At 38.2% G+C, this 23,164-nt stretch overlaps 1 protein-coding gene across 2 annotated transcripts in view; it reads right to left on the bottom strand.

The window, feature by feature from the left end:
* MYRIP (myosin VIIA and Rab interacting protein) overlaps positions 1 to 23,164 on the bottom strand; it is a 376,824-nt gene that overhangs the window by 328,654 nt on the left and 25,006 nt on the right. The gene's annotated exons all lie outside the window — the stretch shown is intronic.

Genomic DNA, 23,164 nt, shown 5'->3' with positions numbered 1-23,164 from the left:
AATGGCAGCTCTGGTCATCTCAAATCTAAATAGAATGATCGGGACTCCAAAGGGATACATGGTTTCTGTAAAGAAATAAATAAAGTAGCTCTACATGGACAAGGCAGAGAACAATGAGAAAACCTTTGGGAAAATGGGGAAGCATCTTCCTTTTCTAGAGTAAACACAATTAGATTTCCCATGTAACAACAGAAATGGCGTCTCAGAGCTAGAGAAGCCTCACATCCACGAGTCACAGGTCACTTAGGTATGACCTCTTCATTTACAGATGAGAGAGGGTAAACATAGGAAATGGAAGAGGGTTCCCCAACACATACACTGGTTCAGAAGCTCCTGGTTTCCAGAACAGTGCTTTTGCTCCTGGATCTCTCTGGTTTATAAGTCAGACGGTAGCAGAGAGAATACAATATTGTAATAACACATACTTTTGGTAAACTACATGCTATATCTTTCATCTGATTTCTTCCCTTCATATGTCATAAAATTCTTTCCTTTTAAGACATTTTGATGGATCCAAAATATTCCATAGTATGGCGGTAGCACAATTTGACCAATCATACTTGCATACGTTCTGCTTATTTTCAATATTTTTCTATCATAAACAACACTAAGATTGGGGCGCTTGGGTGGCTCAGTCGGTGAAGTGTCTGACTTTGGCTCAGGTCATGATCTCACGGTCTGTGGGTTCGGGCCCTGCATTGGGCTCTGTACTGACAGCTCAGAGCCTGGAACCTACTTTGGATTCTGTATCTCCCTGTCTCTGCCTGTCCCCAGCTTGTGTTTGCTCTCTCTCTCTCTCTCTCTCTCTCTCTCTCTCTGTCAATAATAAATAAACTTAAAAAAAAATAAACAACACTAAGATGAACATCTTTGTACATATATCCTTGCACATTCTTAAAGAAAATTCTTAGACCAAAACAGCTGAGTCAACGCTTAGGCATATTTGGTAATAGCTGCCAGATTGCTATTAAAGCATTTATTCTTGTATTTCTCCTACTGGGATATATGAATGCCTGTGTTCCTCAAATCTTATTCAATGAAAATGGCAAGTTATTATAATTAGCGGTGCTTTGGTTACTAGTATATGGAATATATCATTAAACCTTGTTTTGGACCTTGATAGTTGTGGAATTATCCACTTTCATGAGCTGTGTTATTGGATCTTTTAGAGAACCTTATGTACTTCTTAGTATTTTAAAAGTATGCTTAATATATTAAAATAATCATCTGTCCTGTTTTTGCCTGAATTGCCACTGGCCTTTTCATTTTATTCATCTTATGTTTTGCCATGTGAACTTCCCTGTTTTATGCAGCAAAACGTTGGGTGTTATTTTTAAGTTATCATCAAGTATGCATAAACTCCTACCTATTCTCCACTCCTTTATGAGAATACCTAATACTGTAAAGACAGAAGATCTTTCCCAGGTTAAGTGACACATTCCTCAGTCAATAAAAAATTCATTTGAATTTTTGCTCCTAGCTTGGCAAAGATGTTTTAAGGTTCATCTGGAAACATAAATGGATAATGTTAGCCAGACAGTTCTGAAAAGGAAACATGATGGGAGGTGATTTGCAATAGTGGGTTTCAAAGTGTGCTACTGGCATGAGACCAGCTGGTAGGTCACCACCTTAGGACAGGTCAGGACAGAAAGTCCCAACAAAGTCCCATATGTGTCTGTGTGTCTGTGTATCTAACTATCTGTTCATGGATCATCTAAGTCAGATAGATAGATGGGTCAATAAATGGTATTGGGTCAGTTGGCCAATCACATCAGGTTTGTGAGATTTCTAAGGACATCTGTTAGTGAGTTAAAGAAACTAAAGTGATAAAAACAAATGAAGAGGAAAATGCAAAATTTATTGCTGAGATGAAAACGCATCTGGTGCAAAGCAGCATTATGAATAATAGACCCAGACTAGGAACGAGGCAAATACTCTTCACTAGAAGACTAAAGGGTAGTATATTCACCAGTGGAATACTACATGCCAGTAAGTATGGGTAAACTACAACTACATACACCAGTGTGACTGAATCTCATGAATATTACGCTAAGCAAAATAAGCTAGACGTGGAGATTCCAATTATACAAAGTTCAGAATCAGGCAGTACTATTCTGTCGTGTGAAAAGCAGGATAGTGGTCATCACTGGGCAGGAAAACAGTGGCCAGAAAGGGCAAGGCTGGGGACTGTTAATGCTGTTTCCGACCTGGGTGCCAGTTACACAGATGTGTTCAATTTGTGAACATCCACCAACGTGTACACTTTTGATTTGCGTATTCTCCTATGTGTGACATGGCTCAATAACAGGTAGAAAATACAGTATGAACAGTAAAATCCTGATGTGAACAGATAAACTCAAAATATACACTGAAATATAATCACAGGAAATATTATCAAGGGTTATCTCTGAATGGTTAAATTTCGTATGATGCAATTTTTGAAAATTCGCTTCTGCGTGTTTTTTCCCTTTCTTCTACAATAAACACCATTTGAATAATTAAACACACATTATCAAGGATATGTATGAGGGTATTCTCCTTAATGCTATTTACAATAGCAAATCTGTTTAAACAACTGAAATGTCTAATGACAGACCATTGGTTAAATCTGCTATATCTCTGAGACAGTATATTCAAATGCTATAAAAATGATATAATATTGACATGGAAAAATACAACATATTTATGACTGAAAATTACATACTGGAAACTGTATTAAGTGATTTCAATTGTTTTATTTTTCTTAAAAAAAAAGTCTGAATTCCAATGAAAAGAGACTCTTAAAAACTGAGAATAAACTGAGGGTTGATGGGGGGTGGGAAGGAGGGGAAAGTGGGTGATGGGCACTGGGCAGGGCACCTGTTGGGATGAGCACTGGGTATTTTATGGAAACCAATTTGACAAGAAATTTCATATTAAAAAGAAAGAACAACCAAAAAAATGAAAAGAATAGAATGACCAATCATATGTCAAACATTCATAGTTATTATTTCTGGATGACTGGATTTCTTAAAGCTTTTAATTATTTTTTAAGTTTTTGCTTATTTATGCTTTCCAATTTTCCCACAATGAACATGGATTACTTCCTTAATGAAAAATAAATGTTACTTTGAACACTAACAAAGCTAGTAATAACATTGGAAGAGTAACTCAAAATTATAATACATGATCTTGACATTATAACAGGATCATGATAACTAAAATGTCAAAGGAGAAGCCTGATGTTATCATAATATAGGAAAGAGTCTGAAAACTGCTCACTACTAAATTATGTTGTATTTCACATCAGTTTATAGCTCCAGATACCCTAACACAAGAAGAGCTACAAGACCAATCACTAAAAAATCCCTTTTTATGTCAAAGTCTTGAAATAATGCCTGATGGATACGCTATTAGCATCAACTGATAAATAACTCATATCAATTCAGGTTCCTAACATGCTCCAGAAACCAAAGAATATTTAAATCTCAAGACTTGGAAAACCTTTAAAAACCTGGGGTTGAGCAAAAGATAATTGGAAATTTTAGTATAATTAATGCAAAAATGGGTAAATCCTTCCAATCTTGATAGGGCAACAAAAAGAAAACAGCTTGGCCTGAGGCCGTCTGTAAACAGTACAATTCTCAAAATGTGGTGAACAGAAAACCCACCTATAAAAGAGGTGGGGGTCTTACTTATGAAACCATGCAGCCCATTCAAGACTGAACAGTGTTTTAATTCTGTGCGTGGTCAAATTTGATGACAGCAGCTTAGACAGGAAACCAAACAAAGTCTCATCATACTCAGCTTCCATTTGGAGGTTTTCCATGTGACACAAAACAGCAGTGTGCTCACATGTATTCACCTGGACTTCCGCAAGCCATTATGGAAGAGGTATTTGATTGTCAGCGTCAGAGAAAAAACGACCTGTGTCAGCCACCCTGAAAAGCAAAGCAGAGGCTAGATTGTAACAAAGTAGCAGATGCCTGGCAGCAGTTGTTCAGGAGTGATTTTCTTTGTATTTTCAAAGCTCTCTATAGCTGCAAATGGCTCATAACTTTGAAGTTAGAAGACCCAACACAAGTAGAATCGTCTGTATTATTCCTGGATAGAAGTAACAACCATGAGGGAGGACACAGACACTTCTACAGGAAACTGGTTAGCACAAACCTCGCAAATGAAAAAAAAAAAAAAGTAACTCCAAGGACACTAAGTGCATACATACATAATTTATGGAAAGTTCATCATAAAAGGTCAGTGTCTATCTACACAAGTGACATTCTAGAAAGGTACTAAGAAGAAAAAGGTCAAGGACAGACAATTGAATGAGATCTTTACAAACCCACAATGTGTGATATGATGAATCTAACAGAAAGAGAAAAGTAAAAAGGTCAACTTGCAATGTCCGAAATTCTGAAGGTGATAAAATGATAAAACTGTAAATACAGCTTGAGCTTCCCTCTCTGACCATGGCTAGATGTTGACTAGAATTGAAAATAAATGTTCTTATCCCTCGAAAAAAATCTAAATGTTAGAACTGTCCCAGGATAAAAAGAAAAGAAGAAGAAAAAAAAAACTTTGCCTGGAAAGAAACACACACACACATACACACACACGCACACACACGAGACGTATTTTTCACTGGGTCTGTTCTTTGGAGCAAGTGGTACTTGGGCTGTAGGGCTCAATGACCTTCACTCCTTCACCATTAGGAGTGGTTATCCCTGCCACAACAGCCTGCTTCTCTGAGACTCCCCCTTTCCCTACACACAGGAATGGCCCAGAGCAGACACGCTGCACCACTGGGGCACTGCTGATTGGACCAGGGATGGCAGAGTCCCTTGTCTGGGAATGCTATTAACATTCAGCTAGAGTGTGTTGATCTTGGTGGCCTGCTGCAATCCCACCTGAAAATGCCACCAAATGAGTTTTAAAATAAAGGTGTTAATTATTGGGCCTTTTGCAGCTTAAACAAAATCTAGACTGACTTCTAGTTCAAGCCACGTGTGTGAATGTCGACATTTCCCCCTTCTCCCCCTGGAAATCACCCAAAAAATCAACAAGGAAAATGAGAAACAAAATGCAAGTTTCATTTCAGCTAAACCAGGAGACAAAACTATAGAGACCGAATGTAAGTGGAAAAGCATCTAAAACAGAGGAAATTAAGTTGGAGGAAGAGAAGAGAAAAGGCTGCAGAGCTTGCACCTGAATGTCTCAGCAAGCACCAGCAAAACTACCCTTCTTGAAGGCAAAGGACACAGGCTGACATTTCAACTCTTGCTTGAAACAGGAGAGGTAGACCAGCTGGCTCCATGAGCTTGTGTGGATACAGTGCTTTGTCTGTTTCTTTCTTCCCCCATGAAGAAAATGGCAACAATTTACAAGGAATCACAAAGAAAACTTATTTGCAAGAAGCAGTCTTCCTTTTGTGCCGTAAAGAAAACACAATCTTTTCATTACCCAAAAATAAAAGAGTTAAATCAACACAAAACCAAAAAATCTTCCTTTCTTCATTGGCTTTGGTAAAATAAAGGCCAGTTCTAAAAAAACAAAAACAAAAACAAAATAAAACAAAACTTCACCTAGTAGAACCACATCCCCAATCTCTATAAACCTTCCACAATAATTATTCAGGAAAAATTAAACTCCTTTGATGATGAATAATAAAAAAGAAAAAAACCCTCAGGGAGTACATAAAAACATTAGAAGATAAGAACAAATGAGCAAGAAAGGCAAGCAGCAAGGGAAGATCTCTCATTACAAGACATTTGATGAAACAATGGAGTGACCAAAGATTTTTAAGAAATGAAACACTTCTTGATCAAATCACAGCCACGAATGAAGAAACAGGAAAAAATATCAAAGTATCAAGAGATGATAAAATGTGAATTGACAGCGCTTGGGAAAGGAGTGGGGAAAACTACAACTATTACAGAAATTATGCCAAGAAGGCAGTCGAGGTAGCCGAGAAACCAGCAGAACAAAGTGAGAGACACGGTAGGGAGAAGACATGAGAAAGGGGCCAGAGTGAAACAAAATAAAGTTAGAAAGATCAGGGAGTATATTGTAGATATGGAGGAAACCTAGAAGAGACCCGAAAGAAGGAAATGGGAATACTAGAACATAAGCAATTCCTGAAGATTTTGAGACTACACTGGGTCTGAAGGAAAAATGACCTTTTCAATTTTGAATTTTTGTAAGCTACAAAAATAATGGGTAACATAAGCAGACCTCACACAGCACCAGAATAATTCCAAAATACAGGACTAACTTAAAGGTAAAAAAATAAAACCATAAAGGTAATAAAAGAAAACAGGAGAAAATTCTTTCATAATCTCAGAGGGGGAAAACCATTTCTAAATAAGACACAAAATTCAGAAGCCATTGAAAACAATGGATAAATTCAACATAAGATTGGAAATGTCTGCATAATAAGGTACCAAAACATTATGAGCAGAGTTAAGTGACAAAGAAGAAAGAAAAATACATCTTACATCAAAGACAAAAAGATAATTTCCTTCAATATAAAAACTTTGACAAGTGAGTAAGAAAAAAAAGAGCAAAAACCCAATAGAAAAATGGACAAAGAGAGTAATAAAAATAAAAAGAAATAGAGTGCACCCAAAGAACTATCAACGGCTCATAAACCTATCAAACACATAAAAAGACAAATGCAAATTGAAAGACTTTTTTTTTCACCGATCAGATCTGCAAAGATTCAAAAGCTTAGTATCACGGTGTGCTGATAAGTCTTTAAGAAAACGGGCACTCTTGTCCATTGCTGTGAGGACTGTAAATGTACGATCTCTGTGGAGGACAATTTGCTAATATGTATTGATATTATATGTAGGTGGATGGATGGACGGATGGGATAGATATCCTTTCATTCAGCAATTCCGCTTCTAAGAGTTCATCCCACAGAGATAATACACATATGTTTATGCAAAATGGCATATTTAGAAAGATCACTAGAGAACTAAGTGAAAAATAACAATGGGCTAGTCATACAATGGAAAACTATGTAGCTATTAAGAAAAAAATGAAGAAACTGTATGAGCTGATACGGAAAATTCTTCAAATACAGGGTTAAGTACAGGGTGCCCAATAGTAGGTGTACCATACCATCATTTGTATAAAAAGAGAACAAAATATATGTTTCTAATGTATATGTGCATACACACGTTTGCTTGTATGTGCATAAATATCTCTGGAAAAATGCATGGGAAAAACCCAGTAGCATGACTTACCTAAAGAGAAGGGTAACTATGGTCAGGGATGTGAAACATTACTTTTTTAAAAAAATTATTTAAATCCAACATATAGTGTAATCATGACTTCAGGAATAGAATTCAGTGATTCATCACCTACATATAACACTTAGTGCTCATCCCAACAAGTGCCCTTCTTAACACCCATCACCCATTTAGCCCATCCCTCCCACCCAACATCCTGCCTGCAACCCTCAGTTTGCTCCCTGTATTTAGAGTCCTTTACGACAGAGAGGGAGGCAAACCGTAAGAGACTCTTAAGTACAGAGAACAAACTGAGGTTGATTAGGGGTGGGGGGTAGGAATGGATGATGGGCACTGAGGAGGGCACTTATTGGGATGAGCACTGGGTGTTGTATGTAAATGATGAATTACGGGACTCTACCCACGAAAAGAAGAGCAGACTGTATACACTGTATGTTAGCTAACTTGATAACAAATTATATTGAAAAAAGAAAAAAAAAAGAGTCTCTTATGGTTTGCCTCCTTCTCTGTTTTTATCTTATTTTTGCTTCCCTTCCCCTATGTTCATCTGTTCTATGTGAAACATACTTTTTAATGCTTTTGAAATTTTGAAAGATTTAAATGTATTGTGTATTTAATATTTTAAATTTAAATACAGTAAAACCTTGGTTTGCGGGCATAATTTGTTCCATAAACATGCTTGTAGTCCAAAACACTTGCATATCAAAGCAAAGCAAACCACTGGCTCAGTTGTGATCATGTGACATTGAGCAATCACATACTATTCATATTGGAAGACATCGCTCGTTTCTCAAGTTAAAATTTATTAGAAATGTTTGCTTGTCTTGAAGAACACTGGCAGAACAAGTTACTCATAATCCAAGGTTTTACTGACATATAATCTGTTTTAAAAGAGATAAACTGATCAAGTTACCCCCATGCGTAAAAACCTTTTGTTATTCCCTACAGTTTTGCTGGCAAATTTCAGAGAACTTCAGCTTACCACCAAGGCCCTTGAAGACTTCATCCTAACCTGTTCCTTCTCTCTGGGCTTGACTTTGACCTTCCCTGATCTCTATGAAACAACAGGCACACTAAGTTATCAGGACACATCCTGCTCTCTCTTGCCCTTACCCTTAAACGTGTTGATCTTGTGTTACTGTCCCATAGGTCCTTGAGGCTCTACTCATTTTGTGTGTGGCGGGGAGGGGGGGTCTGTTTTCTCTCTTTGTTCAGATTGGGCACATTCTATTGGTCTGTCCTCCTGTTCACTGAGCCTCTGTCATCTCCACTATAGTTTTTTGTTAATCCAGCAAGTTTTTTTGTTTTTCTTTCTGTGGTTATATTTTTCAGTTCCATAATTTCTTATTTGGTTCTTTTTTTTATAACTCCCTTTATTGTGATTTCCTATTTTTCGTTTGTTTCAAGTGGATCTGTAATTAATTGTTGAAGCTTTTTTATAATGGCTGCTTTAAGATTCTTGTCAGATAATTGCAACATCTGATTCATCTCTGCGTTAGTATCAGTTGTTGTCTTCTCTCATTCGAATTGTAATATCCTAGGTCTTGGTATGGTGAGTGTTTTTCATTTGTACCCTGGACATTTTGGCTATTATGTTAGGAGACTCTGGGTCCTATTTAGTTATTTTGTTGTAACAGGAAGTACCTCTGTTTAGGTTTATTTAGCACAAGGTCCTGTCCTACTTTTTTAGATTAAGGTTCCAATGACAATTTACGTACCATGGCCTTCAAAAATCCATTTGGCTTATCTCGTGCCACTGAGGTTCACACTGGTCCCTGTTGTGCTTCATGAGGGAGTGCGCTGGGCTTTCCTAAACCAGATTGCCCAGTGTGGTGAGGAGGACCCCACCCGTGAAAGAAAAGAGGCTTCTAGGTCTAGGCTGCCTGTTACCGCAGGATTCCTCCTAGTATGTCTAGGTGGGGAGAAAGGTATCAGCCCCACAGGGATGAAGAGGCTTCCCAGGCTGGGCACCTGTGGTAAGATACCCCCAGCCTGTGGTGATACTGAGTGTTTCTCAACCCGGGTACTTGGGGCAGAATCATCCCCTTCCTCCAGCAGAGGGGGGGGGGGGGGGGGGGTGCTTGCCCTGTCTACTTGATCCACCACTGATTCCCCATTTCTACTTGATTCCCAATCCCTACTTGGCTCCCAATTGATTCCCCTTGTGGGTGGTGTCATGTTCATCTGCTGTTGTTGTAGGATGCCTGTTCAACCTGGAGAAGGAATGAGCCTATAGGTTGGAATTCAGGAAACACTGAAGCTGAGTCATTTTCTGCTGTTGGTTCCAGTATCATCAGATGCCATGCCACTATGTTATTTCTCTGGTCCGGGGCTCCCCAGATAGTTGGCTTTTGCTTCTCTTCTTTCAGAATTCTCCTTTGGTTGTTGTATTGGTCAGGGTTCTACAAAGAAACAGAACCAGCAGGATAGAGAGAAGGAGGAGAGAAAGATTTATTTTAAGGAACTGGGTCATACAATGGTGGAGGCTCGGCGAATCCAAGGTCTGATAGGGGAGTCTATTAGGCTGGAGACCCAGGGAAGAGTTACAGTTTAAGTCCAAAGGCAGTCCCTTGGCAGAATTTGTTCTGGCTCACAGTAGAGGAAGGAGGGTGTCAGTCTTTGTTCTCTTAAGGCTTTCAACTGATTGGATGAGGTCCACGCTCATTATAGAGAGTGATCTGCTTCACTCAAATTCCTATTTAAATGTTAATCACATCCAAAAAAAAAAAAACCATACTCACAGAAACATCAAAATAGTGTTTGACCAAATATCTAGGCACTGTGGCTCGGCTAAGTTGACACATAAAATTAGCCATCACAGTTGTGTTTTGTTTCATAATTACATTCCATTTTGTAGAGGTTTTGTGGAGAAATCCTGGATCTGTAACACTCCTACACTTCCATCAGTTTTGTCAATTTCTCAGGCATTTTTTTCCTCTAATAATACTTCTTTTATTCCTTCTCTTTCTTTCTGGTGACTATAAGCACATGTGATTGTCAGATCTTCTCAATATACTCGTCTCTTTTTTATGCCTTTTTGTTTCTCATACAACATTCTGGATATTTTTCCAATTGAGGTCAGCATTCTTTGATTGTTTATTCATTTTCTCTTCATGTATTTTTAGCCTATCATTAAATCTATGTTTAAGTTTTTAATATTGGTAATTTTTCAATTCTAAATTTTCCATTTCATTCTTTCTTGCTTGTTCTATTGTTTTTTTTTTTCCTTTCTAGATTCTCAATCTTTTCCTTTATCTCCGTGAATACAGTAACACAGTTATTTTTTAATCTGTCTGATAACTCAATATCTGGGAACTCTGTAGGTCTGTTTATATTTCCCTTTTCTTTCTGCTTGTTTGTATTCATTTCCTCTCATCTCCTCTTGTACCCCATTATTATTTTATGCACACTGGGTTTGAAAATGGAAGCCTATGTTGTAGTTACTTTCCTCTATGGAGGATTCTTGTTTGTTTGTGTCAGGGGCCTTGTAGTGACCGCAAGCAAGCACTCTTATCTTTAAGATTGAACTTCAACTTCAAAACTGAAAACACCGGAAGCTGAGCTTGCTGTTCCTGCACAGGCTTTCTCCACCCAGTTCACCCCACTTGAAGGGTGGAACCCTTGGGGATCTCAACACAAGGAAGTTGGCTTTGTCAGGCCTCTAAATCCAATCTCCCTAGTCCCAAGAAGCTGTCAAAAATACTGCTCAGCCTCACAAGCTGGCAAATGCCCCAGGGAAAAGCCCCAAATGACGGTCTCTTGTCCACCAAAGCTCTGGCCCTTTGAGTCTTCACTATCTTGTTAGCTCTCCAACGCTCTTAAACAGAGGTATTTTGTTATTTGTTCCCATATATTTTATTCAGAGTTTCCAGTCCTCATCAATAGAAGAGCAACTCCCAATTACCTGATCTGCCATTAACAGATATGCTCTTCTGCTATCTTAAACAGGAGGAAATTATAGGATTACGTGTGGATTACTTAACTCTGTACGCCTGATTCAAAGCACATAACAGGAAACGCATCACAATGACGACAGAGCAGGCACTGTTTTAAACACTTTCCATGCATTAACTTTTTCCTCCTTAAGAAGTGGGTACTAATATTATCTTCATTTCAAAAAGAAAGAAACTAAAGCAAAGAGAAAGCAAATGACTTGCCCAAGATCATGCATCTGTAACTGGCTCCAGCGTCTATGCCCCTAACCACCGAGCAAAGCAGTCTCACCTAGTTCAAAATTTCTCAAAATCATACTAGGAAACTATCCAGAAATAATGCATAATCTTTTTCTAGAAAAAGAACAGAAAAATTAAATTATATTTAAGATCATTTACAATGCCATTTTGAGTCCCTAAATCTCTATTCTGGTACCCCCCTTCACAAAATATCGTAAGACTGGTGACAGGATTTAATGCACCCAACTGGGCATGCAAAGTAGTCCAATGGACAGGCCCAACAGATCCTCTTATAGGATGCAAAAGAGAAAGATATTCTAGAAAAGATGAAATTTTCTCAGAGCTTCTAAACTGAAACTGGGGCCACAGGGAAAAGAAGTTAACATGCAAAGCATCAACCACCTTTGTGGAATAGACTGGGCATAAATCCACAGGTATTCAAACTGAAGGATGACTTCAGTACATCACTCAAGATATAACAGTCACTGGAAAAAACATAATAAGAAAAGGGAAAAATGTTCAGAAACCATTTTTAATGTTCATAAATTAGATAAAATATTAGAATAAGGATTACATTTAACAAAGATGTTTCTATTTATACATACTGGAGTAAATATTTATCTTCTATTCCGTCTCCCAAAACGCTATTTAAAAAGATGGGAAAGCCCTCTCTCTCTGAGCCTCCCCGTTCATGATCTCTCTCTGTCTCAAAAATAAATAAACATTAAAAAAAATTTAAAAAAAAAAGGGGGGCGCCTGGGTGGCTCAGTCGGTTGAGTGGCCGACTTCGGCTCAGGTCATGATCTCACGGTCCGTGAGTTCAAGCCCCGCGTCGGGCTCTGTGCTGACTGCTCAGAGCCTGGAGCCTGTTTCGGATTCTGTGTCTCCCTCTCTCTCTGACCCTCCCCGTTCATGATCTGTCTCTCTCTGTCTCAAAAATAAATAAACATTAAAAAAAATTAAAAAAAAAAGATGGGAAAGAAATCTAAAAATCATTAGAAAAACAAAACAAAACAAAACAAAACTCAGGAACAAAGAAACAAAAGAAGAAAAGACAGATTAATGATGTCAACAAAATTTTGAAAGAAATACACAGATGAAGGATAATTGACTTGGTGAAGTTAAGAAAACTAAAATCCAAGTTTACAGAGGGGAAAGTCATCAGGAAAAAGCTGATCCGTTCCACAACAGCTGAAAAAGTATTAAAAAATCAGGGAGCACCAAAGACCACTAAAAATGGGGTGATGGGTAAAGAAGAAACATAGTTTCCTCTCAGGAGAGACTGAGCTAGAGAATCTCTGAATGCACAAACTATAGGCATAGCGAAGGTCAGTGTAAAATCACCCTGAAAACAGGAGGCTTCATTAAAAATCTACATAAAGTGGGCCTCCAACCCACTCCCCATACACAGTTCCCAGGAAGGTGGCATTCAGGCTTATACCTGAACAAAAGACCAGAAGATTCCTTTGAGGAAAAACTGGTATGTTCAAATGGAAAGCCCTGGAGGTACTACTCACTTTGGAGTTCCCCAGTCAGGGAGTAGCAAGGAAACAAGTTACTTCATCCTTTGGTGATGGCTATACGTCAGTAAGGCCTCTCACACACGTGAAGCTTCTAACCAGCATTTTATTACTTATTTTTAAATATGAGTTAACAGGGGTGCCTGGGTGGATCGGTCAGTTAAGTGTTTGACTACTGATTTCAGCTCAGGTCATGATCCTATGGTTCGTGACTTCAACCTCCACATAGGGCTCCACACCTTTCTGCCCCTCCCCCACTCATGTTCACTCTCCAAATAAATAAACTTAAAAAAAAATACATAAATATGAGTAAACAGCCTCAGGTGGTCAGACAGCTCAGGCCACAGCTAAGACAAAGAATAAAACTAACAAAAAGATTAATAGAAGAAATAGATACAATGCTCAGAGTTAGAGAAAATGCAAAAAAAAACCAACCCTATACCTTCCGAGATATGGAAGATGTCAATTTCATCCATGAGAAAAAAAATGACACTAAATTAAAAACAAATATTTAGTTAACAAACAAAAATAAACATCTGTAAGTCAAAAACATAATGGCAAAAATGTATTCAACAAAAAAGTTTGGAAGACTGAGGCAATCTCCAGGAAGTGAAACAAACAGAAAACTGAAAACTAAAAGGAAAAAATAAAAGGAGATACAAAAAGATATAACAGAGAGACTGGAGAGGAATAAATTATCAAAACAAATTATGCAAATAATTCCTACAACTGAGGGATATTCATTCCCAGATTAGAAGAATCCACTGAGACCCAAACAATGAATAAAAAATGACCTACATCAAGGAACATCAGAGCAAATTTCAGAACACATGGTTTAAATAATGATTAACAATAACACAATTTCCCACCATTTATTGCAGTCTATGGGTAAATAATTATTTACATATTTTACATGTGCTGACCCATTTAATCTTCACACTTAGGAGACAGAAACAATCATACCCATTTATCAGATGAGCAAAGGGAGGCAAAGAGAAACCACATAACTTGCTCTAGGTAACACATATTGGAAGTAGGAGATCAACGAAATGAACCAAGGTATCTAGTTCCAGAGCTGACTTATTAGCATGCATATGGTTTTTACAGGCAAAAAGATATAGGAACAAAGCTAGATTTTCCCCAATGAGGAAATGGCTAAATAAATTTGAGAACACCTATTCCTTACAAAATTAACATTTTCCAAGCTATTAAAATTTAATCATTCCAAGTGTGTTCCAGTAATAGACAAGTAGTCTATATCAGACTAAACTTCTCGCATATAACAATTATAAACTTTGGAAAAAATTAAATATAACTGCTTGAACGTACCAGGGAGCAATCAAAAGCCAACAGAAATTTGAGGGGATTTGGCCCTTGGAAAAAGGGAAATACATTCATGGGGTAACCTCCATATTTCTAGGGCTTCTCCAATGAGAACAGTCACTAGTCTGTGTGGTGCAGGATGACTGGAACTCATGAAGTATCAGAAGATGGAGCTCAGTGTTGCCAGGGGGGCTGGAAATTGAGGTGGCAGGTTGAGGGTAGTCCCAGAACAAGGGGAGTCCTAGAGGGGAGCTTCAAAATCCACCTATAAATTCCCCTCAAATCCTTGGCTGACCTCATCACTGTGGGGGGTGGCGGGGGGAGAATTCCAAGGAGCACAATTTTAAAGCAATAAATATATGGAACACTGAGAAATATAAGGAGAGATTTCAGCTCCTGCTGAAGAAGTAAAGAAAGTTTGAGATCTGCCAAGTTAGAGCATCTTGGTGAATGAACACCTCGAGCTTTTCCTTTGAAACCAAGAAGGGCCACAGTGCAAACGTAAAGACTGTTCCCCAAAATTAAGGTATTCACCCTAAGTCTAAGGATAAAACCTGAAATACATCCCTCTTAATAAAGTGTAAAATCAAGCTCCGTAAAATCAAGATGAGTTAACTGCCTTGAAGGAAAAAACACAACACTCTTTAGAAGAAAACAACAGAAACTAGAGCTCTACAATATATCCTCTACAATGTCCAATATACAATCAATAATTATTAGACATGGGAAAAATAGGACAAAAAAGTCACTCAAGGCCAAGAGAAAAAGGAAACGTAGGCTGAGATAACCCAGATGTTAAGATTAGCAAGCAAAAATGAGACAGCAGGAATTAAGACCAGCCTGTAATTTATAATAGCTGTAAGTGAAATAAAACCACTTTTAAAAAAGACTCTCTCAAAAAAGATTAACAACCAATTTTATATTCCATATATGAGGCATATTTAAAACAAAAGGAGGGGCGCCTGGGTGGCTCAGTCGGTTGAGCGACCAACTTCAGCTCAGGTCATGATCTCACAGTTCATGAGTTCGAGCCCCGCGTCAGGCTCTGTGCTGACAGCTTGGAGCCTGGAGCCTGTTTCGGATTCTGTGTCTCCCTCTCTCTCTGACCCTCCCCCGTTCATGTTCTGTCTCTCTCTGTCTCAAAAATAAATAAACATAAAAAATAAAAAAAAATTTTAATAAAAAAAAAACTCAAAGGGTAAAAGTAAGATAATTAACAAAAATATATCAAACAATATATAAAAAGCAGAAACTGCAGTATTTATGTCAAAGGCAATTTGCTGTAACAAATTCAATGTGTTTGATAACCTATACACTTTGAGAAGGAGGAGAGTTTGGGACAGCTACATTCATTGATATCTCCTTGTTATATTTTTTAGTAAAAATGCATCAGAAAACCTATTTGGTATGAAGATACATAGTATCCTCAAAAATATTCACCTTCTGAAAGTACCAGGTGCATACCGTTGAAAAATTACACCAAAGTTCATAGTGAAAGAGTTAGAATTATTGATAGTATATTCTTTACATTCCTCTAAGTATTTATTAACTTTAAAATCAGAAACTATATATATACATATATATGTGTGTGTATACATATATATACTATCACATATATAATAGATATTACACAGAATATATGTACGTATACTATTCATATCAGGAGGGAAAGTAAATGAAAAATTACATGATTTCTGAAAAATAAAGCTGGGCCATGAGACAGGAAATGCATCAGCAGTCCATGGTTTATAAATGCACCTCCAGGGATAAGAACAGAAAGAGATACAAAAATATTTAATAACAGCTTTGGGGCATCCATGATGTGTGACAGCTGCAGACAATTACAGAATACACAGCAGCTTGTACTGGGTTCAATTTTTGCTATGTATTTTGTGCAATATTATAAAATACATATATAATGGTTGGCACTTTGTAAGCCCTCTTTATCACTCTCTCTACTTTATACTAATAGTACTAGAAATTGTTTTCAGAAAGTTAAAAAATGATTCTAATAACTCAGACATAATTTCTACATTAGCATTCCTGCTTTCTGCAAACACTATCTCTGTTGGCCAAACATATGGGTCTAAGTGATATTAATGATGATTATCATTAACTAACAATAACAAAAGTGGCTAACATTTTTTATCAAATGTATTATTTGTGGCAGGCTCTGCTCTAAAGTCTCTCAAAAATCGCAGTGATTATAGTTCCTATTCTTTCACTGAGGGAAACTGAGGCACTGAGTTAAACAAGCAACTCAATGTCACCAACTGGTAAGTGGCTGTACCAACCTACAAATTAAAGATACTTGACTCCAGAATCTTGTTCCTAACCTGCTCCATCCTACCCTCAAAGGGTCATTATAAGAAGCAATCACATTGAAAATCTTTCCCTCTATGTGTACGAAACAACTGTTAAAGGATAGTCCCACAGTCCACGCTGATTTTAAGTTGAACTTGTAATGCAAACCTACATTTAAGTTTTAAATGTAGGAGATTCCAACTTGCAAACAGTTTTATACATTTGAAACTCTTGGCTAAACCAAAATATCTAACTTAAGTGGCATATATTCAAGCGTATGTCCCAGAATCTTCCTACTTGGGGGTTGTCAGAATACAATCTGCCTCCCCCAAAGGTACCAGCTTCTTAGATTAGATTAACCCTCACTGGCTTCTGGTGGAAGATGTAGCTACAGAGAACTGGAAGGTCCCAGGGGGATGTGTCATTAAATCCCAGTAAAACTCCAGCAGGTCTGACAGCCTACCCACACAAAAAAGGAGACTGCAGAGAAGAAAATCCTCAACTGGAATATAAACATTATCATTTCTTTGGCAGGAATCAAGATCAGAAAACCTGAAGACACGCCATTGTTCATTTTTCACTAAGACTTATCTGTCAGTACATCACCAACTATGGTATAATCTTTTGCCGAGACCCAAAGAAACTCCTGTTACCACATTCCCCTGTTGCTCAAAGAGCTGATGAAGCATCTGATGAAATTAAGTTCATAAATAAAGTCTGTTTGAATTTAAAGTTGTCAATGGAAAACACAAATTAAGTAGGAGTAAGACAGATGAAAAGGAGTGACTTTTTTTAATTACCTAGAATTTGCATTCAAGTTTATATTTTGGTTTCCTCTGGCTTCCTTGATTTATAGGATTTGGGAGAAAGACAGGAATACTGATTGAAAATACCCGTTAAAATAAGTATTTCCTAAAATGGATAGAAAATCAAAAACTGAAACAAAAGGAAAAAAAATTATTGCTAAACTTAAGGCAGTCCTATAGCCAGGAGGAAACGTTTATGATGAAACTCAGCCTTAGCTCTGGTTAAATGAAAGCATATCCTACCTGCATCATTTGAGAATTCTGTGCCATGTTGGCTGTTAATGTGGAAAGGAATAATGGTGCCTGCTGCCACCTGATCCAGCTTTTTCTGGCATCCAGATTCCCGAGAATTATTCAGTCTGCATCGGATATCCCCTCCCTCCTTTCAGGACAAAGTAAAGATAACCCAGAAGGATTACACTTTTCGAAGGATGTTTTCCAGGAACGAGAAAAGACAGAACTTCCTGGCTTGATATCCTAGTCCTTCCCATCCAGGTAAACCCTGGCCAGCTCTCCAGCTCTGTCCCTACCCTGAGTATGACTATACTCTAGCCATGCCAAACCAATGCAGTCCCTCCAAGCACTGGGTGCATCAGGTTTCTCTCCTCATCATTTTACCTATGCAGTGCCCCCTGGCTCAGGATCCGTCTCTGCTTTGGAAAACCTTTCCTGATCAGGCTAGATGCCCCCGTTTCCTACCGCCCACCCGTCGGCCTTCACACACCTTGTGCTGATAGCCTGCAACCGTCTGCTTATGGCAGAGTTCTTTGAGGATAGAGACCATACGTTGTTAGTCTTAATTTCCTCAATGCCTAGTCAAGAAGGGGTTGAACAAATGTTTTCTTGAGGGTTGTGAGTTTAGGGGAAGAGACATCAGTACGTTGGGTTTATCCGAACATGTACGAGCTGCTGCATATAACAACATTACAAAACGATGAAACTGTGAAAACTATGAAGGGTGAAATTATCAGTTCCCCATTACAGAGGATAAAACTGGTGCTTAGCTTGATTAAACACTTGCCTGATGCAGGATCAACAGAAATCAAAGAGGTGGAGTCAGATCCAGGTAGAGTTTGGGCTCTAGGCTCTCCACCTCCCTATTCTGAGGGAACGAATCCTGTATCTCTCTTGAGAGACCAATATCAGAACCCCACGAGATCCTGAAGCCATGTCTCAGAGAACATGACTTTTCACCATCCTACCTACTACTTTATAAATCTTTAGCACTGGAATTTCCAAACACTATAAACAATTTAAAAGGTGGGGAGATGGTTCTTATCGCCTCTGAATTTAAAGCACAGTGTTTATTCTGTTCACATCAAAATGCCTTCTGCCTACCAGGCTTTGATCAATTCAGGCAATTCCTAGAAGGTTGTACTTGGGAGAATAGATACATGTTGTCTTCCCCTGCCCGGTATCCACCCCCCCCCCCAACACACACACACAATTTGGTAATGCTACCCAACTCCATTCCTTGGAACTTCTAGTCCCACATTTCATGCGGTCTTGGTGGAACCATTTATTTTAAAGTTTTTGTCACTCCAGGCAAAACACAGGCACAGAGCTCATGCCAGGCCAATGAGACTTTCTCCCTCAAAATGTGACTCTTGTACCAAGTAGCCCAAAGACTGCTTATAATTGGAGCTGAGTAATTCCGAGGGCTCCTCCGTGAAGAGGTTCTCCATCTGGTCATACTGCCACGTGCCGAGATCCTTAGAGGCATCCTAGTTTCAACCTCCGAGGCCTCCACATCTCTTTCCCCAAACTTCCTTGTTCTGCTTGAGTAAGCTAAAGGCTACTCCTATCCTTTGCAATCAAATCATTCCAACTAGCACACCCACACGTACGAATAGTAGGACTCTTGTTTCCACACGTGAAGAGAAGCTGAAATCCTCTTCTAGGCATGTGAAACTAAAGCTGGAAAGCATCAACTTATAACTAAGCATCCATAAAGCTTTTTAAAAATAACTATGCTATTTTTATGGTAGAGGGTTTTTTGGGGGGAGGGGATCAAAATTCTAAGTAACAGGGAGACAAAGTTGGTTTTTCTGGTTTTCACAAATAAAAGACAGTCAATAATAGCAATTTTATAAATCCTTATCTAACTAGGCAACAGATATCAATAGTCTCATTCTTCCTATGGGGAAATGGGCTTAGAGAGATTCAGTACTTTACCCCAGGTTACAAATCTAGTTATTCAAAACAAATAATGGTGTCCCTCCAAAGTCAATGCTCTGCCTCCTGTGACACATCACCTCTATAGAGCATGATTCATTGCAATCCACCCAAAAGGCTCAAACATCACCTACCATATCTTAAGCTCCTTGCCCACCAGTGCAGTAATAGAAGTTGCCTATGATTAACAGAAATGGATCTCACTCTCCTTTAGCTCTGGGTTCCTCCGCGGCTGATAACAAGCATGCTTATTATGAAGTATGAAGACTGCTCCACCAGGGAGGCAGACACAGACCCAAAGGATCTCCACAAACTGGTTCACCACCCTTGAATAATCAAGACAGTTTCAGGTTATAGAATTCAGTATTTAAAATACAGGTTTCCCCTGTTATCTGAAAGTAAAGTGTTTCTATGAAAACTTTCTTAAGCTGAAATTGTGTAAAGCAAAGACACAATTACCATTAATTCAGATGGAAAATGTTTAGCATTCCCAAACCCCCAAAATAACGTCTCTTAGGCTTTTTTGACACCTTAGGACACATCTTGCTAATGCATACACAAAATAAATCAAAATAAGGCACAGATGCTCACAGACACAGTTCAAAGCTATGACCACTTGATGCTGAGACGCTGAGTGAGGTTCTTGGGGAAGGAGCTGGGCAGCACCAGTCTGGCAGCTTAGGATGCACACTGCCTCTGTAGTGGCTCAGCTCACTGGAAAACAGCTGAATGCTATCTTCATTTTTGGCCTCTTTTTTTTTTGGTAAATACGAAATTCCTCTTTGCATTTCTTCCTTCCTTCCTTCCTTCCTTCCTCCCTCCCTCCCTCCCTCCCTCCTCCTTTCTTTCTTCTTTCTTTCTTTCTTTCTCTCTCTTTCTTTCCCTCTTTTCTTTTCTTTTCTTTTCTTTTCTTTTCTTTTCTTTTCTTTTCTTTCATGTTCATTCGTTTTTGAGAGAAAGAGACAGAGCGCAAGCCAGGGAGGGGGAGAGAGAAAGGGAGACACAGAATCCGAAGCAGTCTTCAGGCTCCTAGCTGTCAGCACAGAGCCCGATGCGGGGCTCAAGTTCACAAACCTGAGCTGAAGTCAGATGCTTAACCGACTGAGCTACCCAGGCGCCCCTGGATTTCTTTCAATTAGCAAAAACAGGTACTAATGGACGTCTTTGGTATAATGCTTTAGAAATTAGTTGTACAACAATGTGAATATACTCAATACTACTGAACTGCACACTTAAAAATGGCTACAGTTCTAAGTATTGTGTTATATATATTTTATTGGAATTAAAATTAAACTAAGTAAAATATATCTAAGTAGAGATAGAGATAGAGATAGATCTTTATTTCTAAAAACAAATGTCAGTTTCATATCACATCTACTTAAGCTACACTAAGGAATGTGAAGCAGGCTCTCTTCTGTCCCATGTTCCAACGGGAAAATCTATACTTTCTAGTAAACGATATCAAGCTTTCAGTAACAATTATGGCTTAGTTTGAAAAGGCCAGCTCTGTTCAACCCAGAGCCAGAAGCCTTGTCAAACCAGCATCAGGAACTGAAGGCTATTCAGCATATTTCAAAAACATAAATAATTCCCACATTTCAAGTCTATGCCTAACAGGTGAGAGGTTGCAAAGAAAGGTTTATCTAAAAAGAATTCCTATTCTGAGTGCTAAATAAGAACTTTAAATGCAACATGGAAACACCACATATCATATGGATAAGTAATTTTCCTTGTGTTACAGAGTCCATAATAGTCATTTGTTCCACAAACATCTGGGAATATGTTACACATTTTCAGATGCAAAAAGAAAAAGTATTGATCACTGGTCTAGATAAGCATCGTAATTTAGGAGGGGAAATATGCAAGTCAACAGACTACGTCATATAGAAAGTGAGTCATGCTCAGTCTAGGAAGTGCACAGGGCTCTACAAGTTAGGAGTAAAAAGAACATAAGGGGACCCAGAAAAGAGTATCCTTAACTACTCTAAGGATAGAGTAGTTACTCTTAGAGTAAGAGTTACTCTAGAGTAAGTGTACTCTAAGGATAGAGTAGTTAAGGATAACTGATAAGGATAGGATATCCAGTAAGGATAACAAGAGGTTGGTCAAAACATTTAAAAAGAAAAACTGAGAAATGAGATGTCCATGGGAGGTTCCGAAAAGCTTCAATACATGCCTGGGAATCTACAAAGCTGTGTGCATTCACAGAGCTGTGTGTACCTTCAGGAAAGAGATGAAAAGACTCCAATCTCTCATCTCTAGAGGAACCTTCAGGCACTGAGCAAGCAAGAGGTGAAGACTAAGACAGAGGTGTAAATTGCCTGCCACAGCACTGAAAACATACTCAAACACAGAGCCCCTTTGGCAAAGGCTGGGAGACTTGGTTCAAAGCACCAAGGAAATCTCTTGTCTAATCCGCTGACCACTAAGCTAACCAAGAACCTCAGGGGTCATACATTACCAAGAATACAGAATTTACAGAATTAGTCCAGAAAAGTCACTAAACAAACAAAGAGAAGCAAACAAACCCAGGGGAAGGGGAGATCTGATTTTCAGTGTGGCCATACTATATTATTTGGAATCTCCAATTAAAAAAAATTATGACACAGGAATAGACAAAGGACTCAGAGAGGGGAAAATAGCAGTCAACAGAAACTGTTCCTGAGGAATACCATATATTGGACTTACTGGATAGAGACTTTAAATTAACTATTATAAATATGATGAAAGAACTGAAGGAAACCATGTCTAAATCATTAAGGCAAAGTATGAGAGTTACATTTCATCAAATACTATCAACAAAGGGAGAGAAATTATGAAAAAGAACTAAGTAGAAATTCTGGACTTGAAAAATACAATAACTGAAATGAAAAAATCACTAGAAGGATTCGACAGCAAATATGAATTGGCAGAAGAAAGAATTAGGTAACTTGAAGATGAGTTTTGAGATTGTTTGAGATTGAGATGATCTAGTCTGGGGTACAAAAAACAGGATGAAGAAAAATGAAGAGAGTCTCAGAGACCTGTGGAACTCCGTCAAACACACAAGGAAAACAGGAGTGAGTAAAAGGCAGAGACAAATATATGAATAAATAATGGTGGATAACTTCCCAAACATGATGAAAAGCATTAATCTTCTCATCCAAGAAGCTCACCAAAAACTCTAGGTAGGATAAATTCAAAGAGAAGCACACTTAGACACATCTTAGTCAAATTATCAAAAGCCAAAAAAAAAAAAAAAAAAAACACCAAAAAGACATTATCTTGAAAGCAAGAGAAAAAGTTACTCATCACATACAAGGGATCCTCAATCCCACCAACTGCTAAACTTCTTATCAGAAATCATGCAGGTCAAAAAACTGAAAGAAAAGAACTATCAGCCAAGAATTCTATACCCAGAAAAACTATAGTAATGAATGATAAATTAGGCCAATAAGACATTCTAGATATACAAAAACAGAAAGACTTCGTGATTAGCAGACCTGCCTTGCAAGAAATACCAAAGGAAATACTTGTAGCAAAAACTAACAGAAGTGAGGGAAGAAATGGATTCAGCAATAATAGCTGGAGACTCCAATCCCAACTTTCAATAAAAGGACAACCAGCAAAACATCAACAAGAAAACAGAAGAC

The sequence above is a fragment of the Prionailurus viverrinus genome, chromosome C2 (assembly GCF_022837055.1).
Source record: "Prionailurus viverrinus isolate Anna chromosome C2, UM_Priviv_1.0, whole genome shotgun sequence".
Taxonomy (NCBI): Eukaryota; Metazoa; Chordata; class Mammalia; order Carnivora; family Felidae; genus Prionailurus; species Prionailurus viverrinus.
Note: the sequence above shows the minus strand (reverse complement) of the source record. Positions and strands in the feature narration are given on the sequence as shown.